The sequence below is a fragment of the Giraffa tippelskirchi genome, chromosome X (assembly GCF_054371585.1).
Source record: "Giraffa tippelskirchi isolate mGirTip1 chromosome X, T2T-mGirTip1v1.2.pri, whole genome shotgun sequence".
NCBI lineage: Eukaryota > Metazoa > Chordata > Mammalia > Artiodactyla > Giraffidae > Giraffa > Giraffa tippelskirchi.
The window spans coordinates 63498504-63515528 of NC_137289.1; the positions used below are offsets into that span (position 1 = coordinate 63498504).

Here is a 17025-nt window from a genome sequence, read left to right on the forward strand (position 1 = left end):
GGGGTTGGAAAAAGAGAACTGTCTTGCTTTAATATTCAATTCATTGAATCCTTTCCTTCCCATAGCACTGATGGGGAAACATGGAATCTCTTCAAGGAAATCTCTAGATTGGATAGCATAGGAACTGTAGCAAATAAAATAACAACAACTTTTCCGTCCTTATTTATTATGCTATTTCACAATTTTTTTAGTCTCTCTCTTTTTTATTTTTTGCCAGTTTGTTTATGTTTTACTGACTCTGTGATGCTCAGGCCTTGACCACAAACTTCAGCAGTGGTACAACTGTTTCTTCCTCTGCTATTTCTTGTTCTTCAACTTCTCCTCATGCTTGTTGAACTTGCAGCATGTGCTTTCTTGGGCTGCAGATCCAGAGGCTTGTACTTCTTGCCCTTGCAGAATTTCCTCAGGTTCTCTTTTTGAGTCTGATTAACAACAGTGAGAACTTGGGCAATGAATTTACAAACAGTTAGGATCTTGGAGAGCTTGGATGCCACACTACTTGTCACTTTGGTGATGCCTAGCTTGGACAGCGCCACTTTCAGGCCACCAAGTTGTTTCAAAGGCTCCATCTTGCCAGAAAGATCTCGAGCCTTAAACTTGGCCATGGCTGCATAAGCTGCTGCCACTGCCTACTCTGAGGGATTTTTTTTCATTTCTTAGTGGCACTCTCTTCTGTCACAAGTGGGCTTCCCAGGTGGCGCTAGTGGTAAAGAACCCACTTGCCAATGCAGGAGACATAAGAGATGCAGGTTCTGTCCCTGGGTTGGGAAGATCCCCTGGAGAAGGGCATGGCAATCCACTCCAGAATTCTTGCCTGGAGAATCCAATGGACAAAGGAGCCTGGCGGGCTACAGTCCATGGGGGTCACAAAGAGTTGGACACAACCGAAGCGACTTAGCATGCATGTACTGTCATATGTACACCTACACACACCACCACAACCACCACATGCAACATATCTGCAGGTCAAAGTGCTCTTCATCTCTCAGAGCCTACCTGCTTTCTATGTAGTGTTCAAGGTGGGTTTGTATATTTATTTATTTGGTTGGAGAGAGGGTGGCAAAACTGATGAAATGAAGAAAGTGACAATGTCAACTGAATGTGGAACCTTGCTCCTTGGAAGAAAAGCTATGACAAACCTAGACAGCATATTAAAAAGCAGAGACATCACTTTGCCAACAAATGTTCATCTAGTCAAACTATAGTTTTTCCAGTAGTCATGTATGGATGTGAGAGTTGGATCGTAAAGAAGCCTGAGCACTGAATAATTGATGCTTTTGAACTGTGATGTTGAAGAAGACTCTTGAGAGTCCTTGGGCTGCAAGGAGATCAAACCAGTCAATCCTAAAAGAAATCAATCCTGAATATTCATTGGAAGGACTGATGCTGAAGCTGAAGCTCCAATACTTTGGTCACCTGATGCAAAGAGCCGACTCATTGGAAAAGATCCTGATGCTGGGAAAGATTGAAGGCAGGAGAAGAGGATGAGATGGTTGGATGGCATCACCGACTCAATGGACATGGGTTTGAGCAAGCTTCGGGTTATGGTGAAGGACAGGGAAGCCTGGCGTGCTGCAGTCCATGAAGTCACAAAGAGTCAGACACGACAAAGCAACTAAACAACAGGCAAAAATAAAACAGAAAAAAACTGCTACCTCTAAAAGCTAGGGAAAAGATCAGTTCAGACATAGGAGATGTTAGCAGCAATACACTGTGAACACACATGGTCTGGAAAGGCTTTTGCTGCAAAGAGGGTTAATTGTCCAAAGGTAATGTCTGTCCATCAAGCCAATTTAAGGCCAAAGAATGCATCTGGGCATGGAGTTTTCTTTCATCAATAAATATGTCGATAAAACAGCAAATGGAACACAAAAAAATCGAGCCCATCCACATCATTAGGGCAGCAAGACAAGTAACCCAGAGCATTGAAGGGTCCAGGTGTTGAACTAGTTGCCCTTATTATTGAAAAAAATGTTAAAGCATAAAAGCAAATCCAACAGGGAAATTGGGAACAGTGCAAATAACAAAATTTTCTTCCTGAAAAGGAAGAAAACATCTGGAAATTCTGTTAAACTTGTCATCACCACACCCTGCCATGTGACACTGTTACCCTGTTCTTTTAAAGAGTTAGCCCATTGTTTTATGAGACAGTGTGTATTAATAGCTAAAGGGCAAAGAGTATGAGCCCTAGAGTCAAACTAAATACAGTTCACTACTTATTAGCCACATAGTCTTTGTCAGGTTACTTTTTTCTTCCTAAGCCTCAGTATCCACATTTATAATACTGGAGTAATAGCAAGGCAGCAAAAGTCCAGGTTTTAGAGTCAAACTGCATGGCTTCCAATCCTCTGCTCTACCACTAACTGGCAGGTAACCTTGAGCAAATTGCATAACTTCTCTGTGACTCAGTTTCCCCTTCAATACATTGTTATTGTTGTTCAGTCATTAAGTCACGTCTGACTCTTTGAGACCCCTATGGACTACAGCAGGCCAGGCTCCCCTGTCCTTCACTATCTCTTGGAGTTTGCTCAAATGCATATCCACTGAGTCATGAGGCTATCTAAATCTTCATCCTCTATGGCCCCCATCTCCTTTTGCCTTCAGTCTTTCCCAGCATCAGAGTCTTTTCCAGTGAGTCAGCTCTTCACATCACATGGCCAAAGTACTAGAGTATCAGTCCTTCCAATGAATATTCAGGGTTGATTTCCTTTAGGATTGATTGATTTGATCTCTTTGCAGTCTGAGGAATTCTCAAGAGTCTTCTCCAATGCCACAGTTCGAAAGCATCAGTTCTTCAGTGCTCAGCCTTCTTTATGGTCCAGCTCTCACATCCATACATGACTACTGAAAAAAACATAGCTTTGACTATACGGACCTTTGCTTATCAGTTCAGTTCAGTCACTCAGTTGTGTCTGACTCTGCGACCCCATGGACTGCAGCACGCCATGCCTCCATGTCCATCACCAACTCCCAGAGTTTACCCAAACTCATGCCCATTGAGTCAGTGATGCCATCTAACCATCTCTTCCTCTGTTGTCCACTTCTCCTCCCACCTTCAATCTTTCCCAGCACCAGGGTCTTTTCAAATGAATCAGCTCTTTGCATCAGGTGGCCAAAGTATTGGAGTTTCAGCTTCAACATCAGTCCTTCCAATGAACACTCAGGACTGATATCCTTTAGGATGGACTGGTTGGATCTCCTTGCAGTCCAAGGGACTCTCAAGAGTCTTATACATCACAGCACATCACATCACGTCACAGTTTATACATCACAGCAAAGTGATGTCTCTGCTTTTTAATATGCTGTCTAGGTTTGTCAGGGCTTTCTTTCCAAGCGACAAGCATCTTTTAATTTCCTGGCTACAGTCACCATCTGCAGTGATTTTTGGAGCCCAAGAAAATAAAATCTGTCACTGCTTCCACTTTTTCCCCTTCTATTTGCCATGAAGTGATAGGACTGGATGTCATGATCTTAGTTTTTTGAATGTTGAGTTATGGGCCCCATTGATTGTCAGGACCTCACAGGAGCTTTGTGAAAATTATATGCATAACAGAACACACATAAAGCACCTTGTAAGAGTTCCATTGATATAAGTCATTATAGTACCTACCTCAGAAGCTTGTGTTAATAGTAAGGATGAAATGAGACAATGAATGAAAAGCGTTTAAACTCGGTATAATCAGTGCTCAATAAATGCTAGGTTTTGCTTGGTGCTTTCCTTTTAACTTTCCAACTGTTTTTTAAGCTTCTAGAGGATGAGTCTTAATTTTTTTTCTTTGTACTATAATATCTAGCACTCTGTTATATGCAAATAAAAGTAACTCAATTATAACCAAAGGAAAGAATAAAGGAACAAAAGTAGAAACTCAAATATCAGAACCATGGACTCACAAGCCTGGAGAAGATTGGGTTTATTAAAAAGTGATGGTATAGGTCAAATGACATGTCTGATTTTTGGTAAATTATAAATATTAATGAGAGATAACAATTTGGCATTTGATTTCTTACTTGTGTCAAGAAGAAAATATATTTTTCCCTCTACCCTTTCAGGTTCTTGGCTGACACCCCTTGTAATAAAAGACAAATTAACAGGAGAAAAACAATTTTAATTGTTTAATTAAAAACAATTTAATTTTAACAATTGTAATTAAAAAAGTATAATAGTAATGGAGCCCCACGAAGATATGAGACTGAAAAGGCAGCCAGACAATAGAGGCTTATAAGATCCCCTGGAGAAGGAAATGGCAACCCATTCCAGTATTCTTGCCTGGGAAATCCAATGGACAGAGGAGGCTGACCGGCTACAGTCAATGTGGTTGCACAAGAGTCAGACTCAACTCAGCAACTAAACAACAACATACCACCCTGAGGCAAAGAATGCAGTAGGGGTATGGGACGTTAAAGCAGGGTAGGTAAGTTGTGGGACAATGAGAGCAGTATAATAAATTTGCAGTATAATAAATAAATTTGCTCTGCCAGTCAGATAAATTTTTCAGATGAAAAAATGACTTTTCACAATAGCTCTCTCTGTGCTACCAGCCCCTTTTCTAGTGTAAATTTCATTTATAAATGTAGATTTACTTTAAGAAAGGGAAACTTCTACTCTGTTTTCAAACTTCTCCATGTTTGCAGTTTCTCAAGCTAATTCTTATGCCAAAGAGGCATATTTTCGGGTGGCATTTCATTTGAAAATAATGATGACTACAACAGATGATTCAGCAACATAAAAAAAAAGAAATGACCCAACTAATGGTGTTACATAGACACGGGTTAGGAGGTAGTTCTCACACTTGAGACTTCTGTGAATCACCTTTACAAAATTTCACTCTATCAGTATACCATCAAAAAACTCCTTCACAATTTGTGTTTTATACACATATCACCTTTACTATTATTTTATTTTCTTAACAGTTTTTTTCTTTAAACTAACTTGAATTGTGTTGAAAACAGGACAACAAGCCCAAAATGGAGTCACTTATGCCAAGCCCCATATCACCAAGACTTAACTACAGTTTTGGCCTCTCCCAGAATTGGAATCAAGAACCAATCAGGCATCAGTTGGTTAGCACTAATGAAGTCATCTGCCTGATAGACACCTGCTGTCTCCTAAAGTGAAATGACCTTGCCATAATCCACTTTTTTCCCAATTAACTTTCTTATTCCCACTCCCTTCTACCTATAATTTTTTTTTCATTTTGTACAGCTCCTCAGGGCTCCTTTCTATCTGCTAAAAGGGATGATGTCCAATTCATGAAATATTGAATAAAACCAATAAGATGTTTAAAAGTTTTGCAATTGAACTTTGATTTTGTTAGGTAATTAGACTAGGAAAAAGGAGTCCAGAATGGCAGTGGCTAAAAGACAAGGAAGGGAAAAGTCCGCAAAAATAGAACAAAGGAAGGTCCAAAGACCGGAGTGAGGACCTCAGGTAAAAAAACAGCACTCCTGGCCAGCCCAGTTTACATAGGGTAAGCCCAGAGGGAGGAGGAAAAAAAACATATAAAAAGAGGAGCCAAAATTGGACTGGCGGCCTCTCTTCTCTTCGCGTCTTTTGGGTCGGCATTCCCTCATGCCTCGAGGATGTATTTTCCTTTACTTTCTAAATAAAACTGAGCTGGAACACTGGTCCGTCTGAGAGCTGTAACACTGGTACGTCTGAGGGCTGTAACGCTGGTCCATTCGTCGCTTCAAATTTTTGTTGTGACAAGACAGAACTGAGGAAATTGCAAACTCCCCGGACGATTTTTAACAATTGTTTTCATGTATTGATTTGAAAAAAGACTTTATATCGTTACATTAAATGGAAACTAGCATTATTTATCAAAGATAGAAGGTGAGAATAAAAATAAATATAATGAAAACAAAACAATATTCTTAAAATCTAGATAATTATTGTTGCCTGGCAGAGGCTCCCAAGTCTATATCTTTGAGACCTGCTTTTTCTTTGTTAAAAAATTTATTTAGAACACAATAGAGGGCTTCCTTGGTGGTCCAGTGGTTAAGAATTCACCTGACAATGCAGGGACACAGGTTTCATCCCTGGTCCAGAAAGATCCCACATGCCATGGAGCAGCTAAGCCCATGCAGCACAACTACTGAGCCAGTGCTCTAGAGACTGCAAGCTACAACTACTGAGCCCTTGAGCCACAACTACTGAAGTTCCTGGACCTAGAGTCTGTGCTCCGCAACAAGAGAAGCCACCCAATGAGAAGCCTGTGCATTGCAACTAGAGAGTAGTCCACATGCAGAAACAAAGACTCAGTGCAGCCAAAACTAAATAATAAAATAAATAAGTAAACAAGTAAATTATTAAAAAAGAAAAAGAACACATCAGAAATGTTGAACACTAACTTGTACCAAAGTGGGAACTGAAAAAGAATACAAAAGGGAAAACTTCCACACTCTGTGACTCAATATTATTTAATATCTGTATACTCTGTGAACCACCTGAAATCATTTTGTGATTTCATGAAACACTGGCCTATATGACCAATGAAAAATGGTTTCTGGCTCTCCTAATGCTTGTACAGTAGCATTCTCAGAGTGTAGCCCCTGAATTACCTGCATCTGAATCACCTGTGGGGGCTTGTTAAAAAAGGGGAGTGGTAACTACTTAATCTGGATACTGGGACCTAACATGTGAGTGAGCTAAGTCACTCAATCTTGTCCAGTTCTTTGCAACACTGTGGACTGTAGCCCACCAGTCTCCTCTGTCCATGGGGTTCTCCAGGCAAGAATACTGGAGTGGGTTGCCATGCCCTTCTCCAGGGGATCTTCCCAACCCAGAGATGGAACCCATGTCTCATGTATCCTACACTGGCAGGCAGGATCTTTATCACTAACACCACCTGTGAAGCCCACTGGGACCCAACATAACTACATTATTAAGGAACACTCACAGATGATTTTAATGCTTAATAAAACTTGAGAAGCAAGGCTATATTATAATAGTTACTGAAGAAGTTGGAACCATCCCTATAACAGCTCAGTCTACTGAGCTGAAAAGCTGAAAGAAGATGTGAAAGCAGAATTTAGCTAAAGGAAGTAACCTGCCCCAGTCTTGAATAGTAAGGCTACAGCCTGCAAGATAAGCATTGCATTTAATTGGAGTATTTTAATACCAGAATGAAGTAGAAAGAAAAAGGAACAGCATCAGGCAATGAGAGAACAAAATAATTCAAAGAAGAAAGGGATTGATTTACAAGAAAAGATGTAAGGAATTTAAAATGTCACTTTGCTAAGTGATCATTAAGCAGGGGTGTGGTAATAGTTTACAAATGTTTGAATCATATACGAAAAAGAGGAGGAATAATTTGTTAAATAATAACAAGAAAGGATAATTAAATATTAAGAGAATGTAACTGACAAAATTCTCATTCCATATATAACTCAAGCATTCCTGCTCTGCACGTTGTGTCCAACTTCTGTCTTAAGGGATGTGCTCTGATCTTCTCCCCAAAAGAGGCTGGAGCATGGCTCTAGTGTCTGTGCCTTTTCCCCAGCATACTCCTCTGAAGGGGAGCACAATATGCCACCTCAAAATATGTCTCTTGGGCATAAGGATTTTTTTTGAGCTAATTATTTTTGAGAGGCTACAGATAGAAGATTCTCTGAAAATAGAGTATAACTTGCCCTTTCCTGAGGGTAAATTACATTTATGAGGAAAATTTCCATTTGTAAGTGTGTCTCCCTCTCTCTACCAGGAAGAGAAGGTTGGCTCTAAATCACTACATAATTTTGTTAAGGAGAAGGCTCTGACATAAATCTGCATAACAACCTTATCCTTGTTTACTGTGTTTTTCCTGGTCACCTCTTAACTGGCTCCCCCACCTAACTCCCAGGCCACTGTGGCTGTCCTGACCTCCATATCCCTTCTAAAACTACAGCCTAGACTCTCACTCCACTAGCAAAAACCTTCAGGTTCAGTGGCTCGAACACCGTAAGAGTATTATAGGGGATTCTGCACTAGTGCTTAGGAAACCTCCACTTTGAGGAGCTGAGAAATTGATTGGCAGCAGGGCCAGACTCTGGCAAATCTGAGAAGTTATAAAATTTGTCTTCAGCACATTTTTTGTGCCACCCCCAGCTCCATATTCCTAGATATCTCAAAATATATAAGTAAATGTCCCTCTTGTAAGAAGACAAAGGGATCAAATAAATACCACTCATATATGGAATAACTTAATATGTATTGGGCTGCACCCCACAGGCCTGGACACCCTGTTTTTGCCTGGCTTCAAGAAAGAAGAGACAGCCCAGTGTTGGCAACAGAGACATCAATGGTTTAAATGAATAGGAGGACCTTCCATGGCTGAAGAAAGTTCCTGGAGCAACACCCCACCATGTGCAGCAGATGACAGGCAGGACACAGCAATCACTAGCTGGGGCTGGGGACAACTACATAGGAACATCAGTCATGTGAGTAGGGTGTAGGTGAAGCAGGCACTAGTGGAGCAAGGGATGTACTAGAGAGCAAAAGAACAGCCATTTTGGGTTGGCCTGATCATATCATATGTTACCTCTGGGAGCAGGAATGGTAATTACTTTAAAAGAGCACTGTGGATAAAGGAAGTTCAGTTCAGTTTAGTTGCTCAGTCATGTCCGACTCTTTGCGGCCCCATGTACCACAGCACGCCAGGCCTCCCTGTCTATCACCAACTCCCAGAGTCCACCCAAACCCATGTCCATTGAGTCAGTGATGCAATCCAACTATCTCATCCTCTGTCGTCCCCTTCTCCTCCTGCCCTCAATCTTTCCCAGCATCAGGGTTTTTCCAATGAGTCAGCTCTTCGCATCAGGTGGCCAAAGGATTGGAGTTTCAGCTTCAACATCAATCCTTCCAAAGAACACCCACAATTGATCTCCTTTGTGATGAACTGGTTGGATCTCCTTGCAGTCCAAGGGACTCTCAAGAGTCTTCTCCAACACCACAGTTCAAAAGCATCAATTCTTTGGTGCTCAGCTTTCTTCACAGTCCAACTCTCACATCCATACATGACTACTGGAAAAACCATAGCCTTGACTAGATGGAACTTTGTTGGCAAAGTAATGTCTCTGCTTTGTAATATGCTGTCTAGGTTGGTCATAACTTTCCTTCCAAGGAGTAAGTGTCTTTTAATTTCATGGCTGCAGTCACCATCTGTAGTGATTTTGGAGCCCAGAAAAATAAAGTCAGCTACTGTTTCCACTGTTTCCCCATCTATTTGCCATGAAGTGAAGGGACTGGATGCCATGATCTTAGTTTGCTGAATGAATGTTGAGCTTTAAGCCAACACTTTCACTCTCCTCTTTCACTTTCATCAAGAGGCTCTTAAGTACTTCTTCACTTTCTGCCATAAGTGTGGTGTCATCTGCATATCTGGAGGTTATTGATATGTCTCCCGGCAATCTTGATTCCAGCTTGTGCTTCATCCAGCCCAGCGTTTCTCATGATGTACTCTGCATATAAGTTAAATAAGCAGGGTGACAATATACAGCCTTGACGTACTCTTTTTCCTGTTTGGAACCAAGCTGTTGCTCCATGTTCTGTTCTAACTGTTGCTTCCTAACCTGCATACAGGTTTCTCAAGAGGCAGGTCAGGTGGTCTGGTATTCCCATCTCGAAGAATTTTCCACAGTTTATTGTGATCCACACAGTCAAAGGCTTTGGCATAGTCAATAAAGCAGAAATAGACGTTTTACTGGAACTCTCTTGCTTTTTTGATGATCCAGCAGATGCTGGCAATTTGATCTCTGGTTCCTCTGCCTTTTCTAAAACCAGCTTGAACATCTGGAAGTTCACAGTTCACGTATTGCTGAAGCCTGGCTTGGAGAATTTTAAGCATTACTTTACTAGTGTGTGAGGTGAGTGCAATTGTGCAGGAGTTTGAGCATTCTTTGACATTGCCTTTCCTTGGGATTGGAACGAAAACTGGAAAAAGGAAGAGGCTTCAATTAAATGCAGGAATTCTAAAGTTAGAATTTTAGACCCTGGGGCACCTGAGTTTGGAATCCTTTGGGAGAAGAGGAATGCCATCATTAGACCTCAGTTTACCATGTTAGTGATTCTGTAGGGGAGGGGAAATAGTTTTCCTTTTCCTTTTCTAGGTTCTTGACTGAGACTCCCCAGTAGTAAAAGATTAACAAGAGAAAAACAAGCAGAAGTCTCATAACATGTATACCACCTGTATACATGGGAGATACCCAGGAAAACTAAGTAACTCCCCAAGGTGAGGCAGCCCAAGACTTTATCTTAAACACTATCTCCATCTAAATACAAAAGAAGATATTGGGGGAGGGAGAGACAAGTTATGGGAGGTGACCAGGAAAAGCACAGTAAACAAGGACAAGGTTGTAATACAGATTTAAGTCATTGCCTTTTCCATTGATATGAGTTTCTAGAAATTTATAGCCATCTTTCTCTTCCTGGTACAGAGAGGGAGAAACACTTACAAATAGAGATCTCCCTTATATGTTTAAATTTCCCTCAGGAAAGGGTGATATCTACTCCATTTTCAGAGATTCTCCTGTGTCTACAGTCTCAAAATAACTAGCCCAAAATAATCCTCATGCCAAAAAGATACATTTTGGGGTGGCATGTTATGGTTCCTTTCACCACATTAATGACTCTAAACTGCTGCCCCCAAATTTCAAACTGATCAGTCATACCTGAAAAAACCTGGATATTGAAGCAGTGCTATGTACTACCTTCTTCTGCCTCCTGATAGTTCAGAGACATTAACCTATTGAGTGACTTTCAGAGCCCACTTGCTGAAGGCCTGACATAGCTGCATAGCAGTTTGTAACTTTAGATATTAAAACTATTTTTCAGAGAAAGTGAAAGTGCATGTTGCTCCGTCGTGTCCACCTCTTTGCAACCCCATGGACTATACATTCCATGGAATGCTCTTGTCCAGAATACTGGAGTGGGTAGCCTTTCCCTTCTCCAGGGGATCTTCCCACCCAGGGTCTCCCGCCTTGCTGGCGGATTCTTTACCAGCTGAGCCACAAGTTGATTAGAGATTGGTGCTAATAATGCCGAGTTTGAGGGTTTGATCCTTATATGGGCTATTGCAAGCCTTTATGGGGGCTTCCCTGGTGGCTCAGACAGTAAAGAGTCTGCCTGCAATCTGGGAGACCTGGGTTCAATCCCTGGGTGGGGAAGATCCCCAGAAGAAGGAAATGGCAACCCACTCCAGTATTCTTGCCTGGAAAAATCCCATGGATAGAGGAGCCTGGCGGGCTACAGCTCATGGGGTTGCAAAGAGTTGGACACAACTGAACGACTAACAATTTCACTTTCACACATACTGGGCTTCCCTGGTGTCTCAAATGGTAAAGAATCTGCCTGCAATGTAGGAGACCTGGGTTCTATCCCTCGGTCGACCACATGTATTTCCCACCCTAGTCCTTTTATACTTTCTCAATAACTCACTTTACAGTGAACACACATGAGCTTAGAATGCTGTTCAATCAACCAATAATCTCCTGATTGAATTACTAAGTTAAGAAATGTGGTATAAGTGGCATAATTTGAGACTTAAGCTATAGACTGAGAAGCAGAAATGCAGAGGAAGGGCTTTAAAATACATCACTTGATGGATAGCCTGAATCATTAGCTGGGTCTCTTCCATCTATGTGTTTTATATAATAAAGTAGCACTGTACTTTCCAAGGAAGTTCGCATTACCACAGAAAATTCTCTTTCATTGTATTTTAATTTGGGTTTAATATAGAACATATTTGAATGTCCTCTTCATCAGCTGAATAGTGTTTCTATCAGAAGTAGATAAAGGCTGTGAATTGCTATAGTGGACCTGTGTTGCCTTTGATCAGCACCTTTTTTCTCCTCCACTTGCAAGTAGAGGCCTCTTTTCCTGGGGGGAAAGAGTTCATATGGGTTTAACCCTGTCCTGGACATTTGTTGTTGTTGCTCAGTTGTTGGGTAATGTCCAACTCTTTGCCACCCCATGAACTGCAGGATGCCTGGCTTCCCTGTCCTTCGCCATCTCCCAGAGTTTGCTCAAACTCATGTCCATTGAGTCAGTGATGCTATCTAGCCATCTCACCCTCTGCTGCCCCCTTTCCCTCTTGCCCTCAAACTTTCCTAGCATCAGGGTCTTTTTCAATGAGTTGGCTCTTTGCATCAGGTGGCCAAAGTATTGGAGCTTCAGTATCAGTCCTTCTAATGAATATTCAGGGTGGATTTCCTTTAGGATTGACTGGTTTGATCTCCTTGCTGTCCAAGGAACTCTCAAGAGTCTTCTCCAGCACCACAGTTCATTGGGAGTATTCTTACAACACAAGCGTGTTCTCACTCACTCTGATTTGACCGACCTGAATACTCCATCTCTCTAGCCCCAGTGATTGGTCCAAGTATCATCACGTGATTCAGGTCAGACTAGCCAAGATGCTTTGGCTGAAATCACTGCATGCAAGTCTGGGGTCATCCTGCCATGCCTATGCCTCTGTGGAGTGGGAGCTGTGTAAGAAGGAAAATAAACAGAAGTGATAGATGGAGAGAAATAGTTAGAACTCCTAGATCTAGTTGTGTATACAGCTCATTGAAATCCCCCTTTGACTTCACAAGTACATTCTCCTTTTTTGCTTATTTTGGTTCATATTGGGCTTCTGACACTCACAACCAAAATATTTCCACATAACACATTTCCAAGTTTAACTTAGGAAAAATGAATTAAACATAGAGGGATACTTTGCTTTTTGTATTTGGTATCTTTTTCAGAAGTCAAGGTTAAATAAACTTTTGTGAATCAAATCATATGAAGGGGAACTGAACATGTCACCCAAAATGTGCCACTTTAGCATAAGGATTATTTTGAGTGGCTTATTTTAAAATACTGAAGACACAGGAGAAGCTCTGAAAACAGTTGAAATGACTCTTGTAAGGGACATTTGCATTAGAAAAGAGGCTGTAGCAGGAAGCTCACTTTTTCACCTGAGAGATTTATCTGCCTGGCTGGGCAAGTTTTATTTACCAAACGTTTTCTCTTCTCACCTTCCTCTGAATTTCCTTCCCTCCTTTGAAGCCCCAGATTCCCATCCCTTTCCTTAGCCCAGGATGATATAAAGCCTCTATTGCCTGGCAGCCTTTTGAGTCATATCTTTATGGGGCTTCCATACAGAATTATGTGCTATGTAATTTAATTTATTTTTCTTCTGTTCATCTGTCTTTTTGTTACTGGTGACTGGAGTTGTTAGGGGAACCACTGACCAAAACTGTCCACCCTGGCCAGGCAAGATAGCAGCCACTTTTGCCAGTTATCTTAACAGGAGGTCCTGGTAAGGAACTTGGAACTAACAAGCTATCACCAACCAAAAGAATTTGGGAAAGCTTCCCAGGTGGCACTAGTAGTAAAGAACCCACCTGCCAGTGCAGGAGACATAAGAGACATAGGTTTGATCCCTGGGTTGGGAAGATCCCATGGAGGAGGGCATGGCAACCCACCCCAGTAGTCTTGCCTGGAGAATCCCATGGAGAGAGGAGCCTAGTGGGCTACAGTCTATGGGGTCACAGTGTCTGACATGACTGAAATGACTTAGTACACATGTATGAAAAGCATATGTGGCTGAATCAAGATTAGCAGGATGAAACTTATGCCCTCAAAAATAAAATGCAATGATCTGCTGATGCAAGAATTCTTATCCATTAGATGATTGTCTTTCTCATTGTCCATTAATCAATTGGCATTTTAGTTTTCCATTTTAGTCTCTGTGAGCTTGCTTATTGTGAGTCCTTCCCTGAGGGATAGATCATATCTTAGTGTACCAACTAAATCAAATATATAAGCTTACAAGAATGAGAATATCCAAGAAATAATAAAATCTCTAAAGTCATTGCTCTCTTTCTGGGATCACAAAAGTCAGTCAAGTAGCTCTCCCAGAATCACCATCAGTTACTTGCACCGTTACACGTTTGTATGTAATGCCTTTCCTTAGAAACAACCAACCAAACAAAAAGTTTCCCCCAAAACCTATACTATGAAAGATTCCCAACAAGTCTCCTTTTAAAGATGTATTTTTTTTTTGGATGTATGTTTAAGGGAGGTAATAAAATTTTCCCTCTACTTTTCTATTTTTTTGGCTGAAACTGTTGCAGGAAGGGGGCCCCCTTCCAAGGCCCAAGAGTGGGCTCTTGTCTTAACACTTGGAAATGAGTTGTCCAAGGAGACACACATGCTGACAAAGCAAGAGACTTTATTGGGAAGGGGCACCCAGGCAGAGTGCAGGGAAGAGAACCCAGGAGGACTGGTCTGCCTGGTGGTTTTCAGTCTCAGGTCTATGGTAATTGGGTTAGTTTCTGGATTATCTTTGGCCAATCAGTCTCATTCAGGGTCCTTCCTGGTGGCTCAAACATCACTCAACCAAGATGGATTCCAGTGAGAAGGATTCTGGGAGGTTAGAGGCGTTTCTTCTATTCTTTTGCTTGCTTCGCTTCAGTCATGTCCAGCTCTTTGTGATCCTATGGGCTGCCTCATGCTTTTCATACGTCTATGGTATAGTGCAGGCATACTTCAGAGATACTCAGGGTTGAGTTCACTGCAATAAAGCACAAGGGCTTCTCTGGTGGCTCAGCAGTAATGAATCCGCCTGCAATACAGGAGATGAAAGTGATGCGGGTTAGATCCCTGGGTCAGGAAGATCCCCTGGAGGAGGTCATGGCAACCCACTCAAGTATTCTTGCCTGGAGAATCCTATGGACAGAGGAGCCTGGTGGGCTACAGTCCATGGGGTTGCAAAGAGTCAGACACGACTGAAGCAACTAAGTACACACACAGGCACAATAAAGCAAATATCCTAATAAAGTGAGTCACATGAATTTTTTGGTTTCCCAGTGCATGTAAGAGTAATGTTAACACTAAAGTCTATTCAGTGTATAATAGGAAAATCAATATATATATATATACACATACATATATATATCTTAATTTAAAACTATTTGACCACTAAAATGCCCAATTATAATAGTTACATCAAAGATCACAAATCATCATAACAAATATAATTATGATGAAAAAGTTTTAAATATTGTGAGAATTACCAAAATGTGATGCATAGACATGAAGTGAACAAACGCTGTTGGAAAAATAATGCTGATAGACTTGCTGGTTGCAAAGTTGTCATAAACCTTCAATTTGTAAAAAATGCAGTATCTGCAAAGTGCAATAATGTGCAGTAAAATGAGTTATGCCTGTATATAAAAAGTTTAGAATTAGATATCAATATTAACAAATCATGGAACATCACATAAAACCCTGGATTTACAACTTCTCTTGGAAAATCAAAATACCTACTAACACTAATTTCTCTGATCATGGCATCACTTGGATGGATCTGAGTAAGGCCTGAGCCCTTTGTATGGGACGTGAGCTGTCCTATATACTGAAGTCCCCATTAGGCCCATTTTCTTAATTTATATTCCTTTACTGGCTTATACAGGTATTTGAGTTTCCTACATTTAGAAAGGGAAGCTATAGGTGAAGGCAATAAGCTTATTCCTTCCCCCTAGCCACAGAGTTTGATTCAAGAGTGGGTATGTGAGTGAAGTCAATATAATTAGAGTGAATCTCAGGGGTTTTGCTGGGAATGTTGGGGCAAAGATAGTCACTGTTTTTTCTGCCGCAAATGAAAAAGGAGGCATGTATGTCTGAGTGCTACTGATAGCCATCCTGGGACTATAAAATGAAGCAAGTCTTATGATGACAAATTACATCAAAGAAGACAGCAGAGTTGCCAAAAGAAATAGAATTCTTTGGGACGTGAATGAGCTGCAGGATCAAGCCTTACCTAAAGCTACACTGGAATGTTTGGGAACATAGTTGTCATTATTTAAACCAGCTTGAGTTGAGTGTAAGGGGAGCAGAATATGCCACCCAAAATACGCCTTTTAGCATAAAGATTATTTCAGGCTGATTATTTTTGAGAGGTTGCAGACACAAGAGAATATCTGGAAACAGAGTAAAATTTGCCCTTGTTAGGGAAATTTATACTTATAAGGGAAATCTCCACGTATAAGGGTGGCTCCCTCTCTGTACCACACTATTTAGATGACTAAATCTCTAGGAATTTATGAATGGAGAAGGCAACTACTAAAATCTGCATATAACCATACCCTTGTCTAGTGAGCTTTTCCTCATATCCTTCTATAACTGGCTCCACAACCCTGAACATCTTCTTTGTCTTTAGCTGGAGATGTAATTTAAGGTGATGATGTGGGCCATTTCCAGGAGTTAGTTCTTGTGGATCTCTCCAGTGCATAGAGGAGGTATATATGGTATTAAACTTTTTGGTTTTCTCCTATTAATCTGACTTTTATTATAGGGTGTCTCAGCCAAGAATCTAGAAGGGTAAAGAGAAAAAAATGTTTTTTTTTTCCTCTACAGGTGATTTGCCACAAAAAGTATTCTGATTGGAAAGGTATCCCCTGCCCCCCAATAGAATGAATGCCTAGCAACACTATTGTAACTCATGAGAGCATGGCAAATCCCATAGAAATCCTGAAGCAAAAAAGGTTAAGAATCACTGCTCTCATCTATAAGATATAATAAAATTAGGATTCATTTACTGAGTTCAACTTTTAGTCTCATTTTCATGAGATTGTACTTAATTCACCTGGATTAAACCTTTGGGTCTTCCCAAACCCTTTAGCCCTCATAGGCAACTTCATGCTTTATCCACACATGGCTAGTCATCAATCTGCAAGGTTTGTGTGAGATAATTTATAGACTTACTCATGTATTATAAATAAGAGCAACCTATATGACTGCATGGCATATAATCTACTTATACAGAATATTTTCAAATTCAGGAATATATCTTTCATCTAAAGAATAATTTTTGGTAACTCTGTTGTTGTTATTCAGTCACTAAGTCATGTCTAACTCTTTGAGACCCAATGGGGTGCAGCATGCCAGGCTTCCCTGTCCTTCACTATCTCCCAGAGACTTCTCAAACTTATATCCATTGAGTTGGTGATGCCATCCAACCACCTCATCCTTTGTCACCCACTTCTCCTCCTGCCCTCAATCTT

At 40.9% G+C, this 17025-nt stretch overlaps 1 pseudogene; it reads right to left on the reverse strand.

Annotated features, from left to right (window-relative positions):
• Positions 1–247: 247 nt before the first annotated feature.
• On the reverse strand, positions 248–605 carry LOC145535476 (large ribosomal subunit protein uL29 pseudogene; annotated as a pseudogene).
• Between the last annotated feature and the right edge of the window lie 16420 nt (positions 606–17025).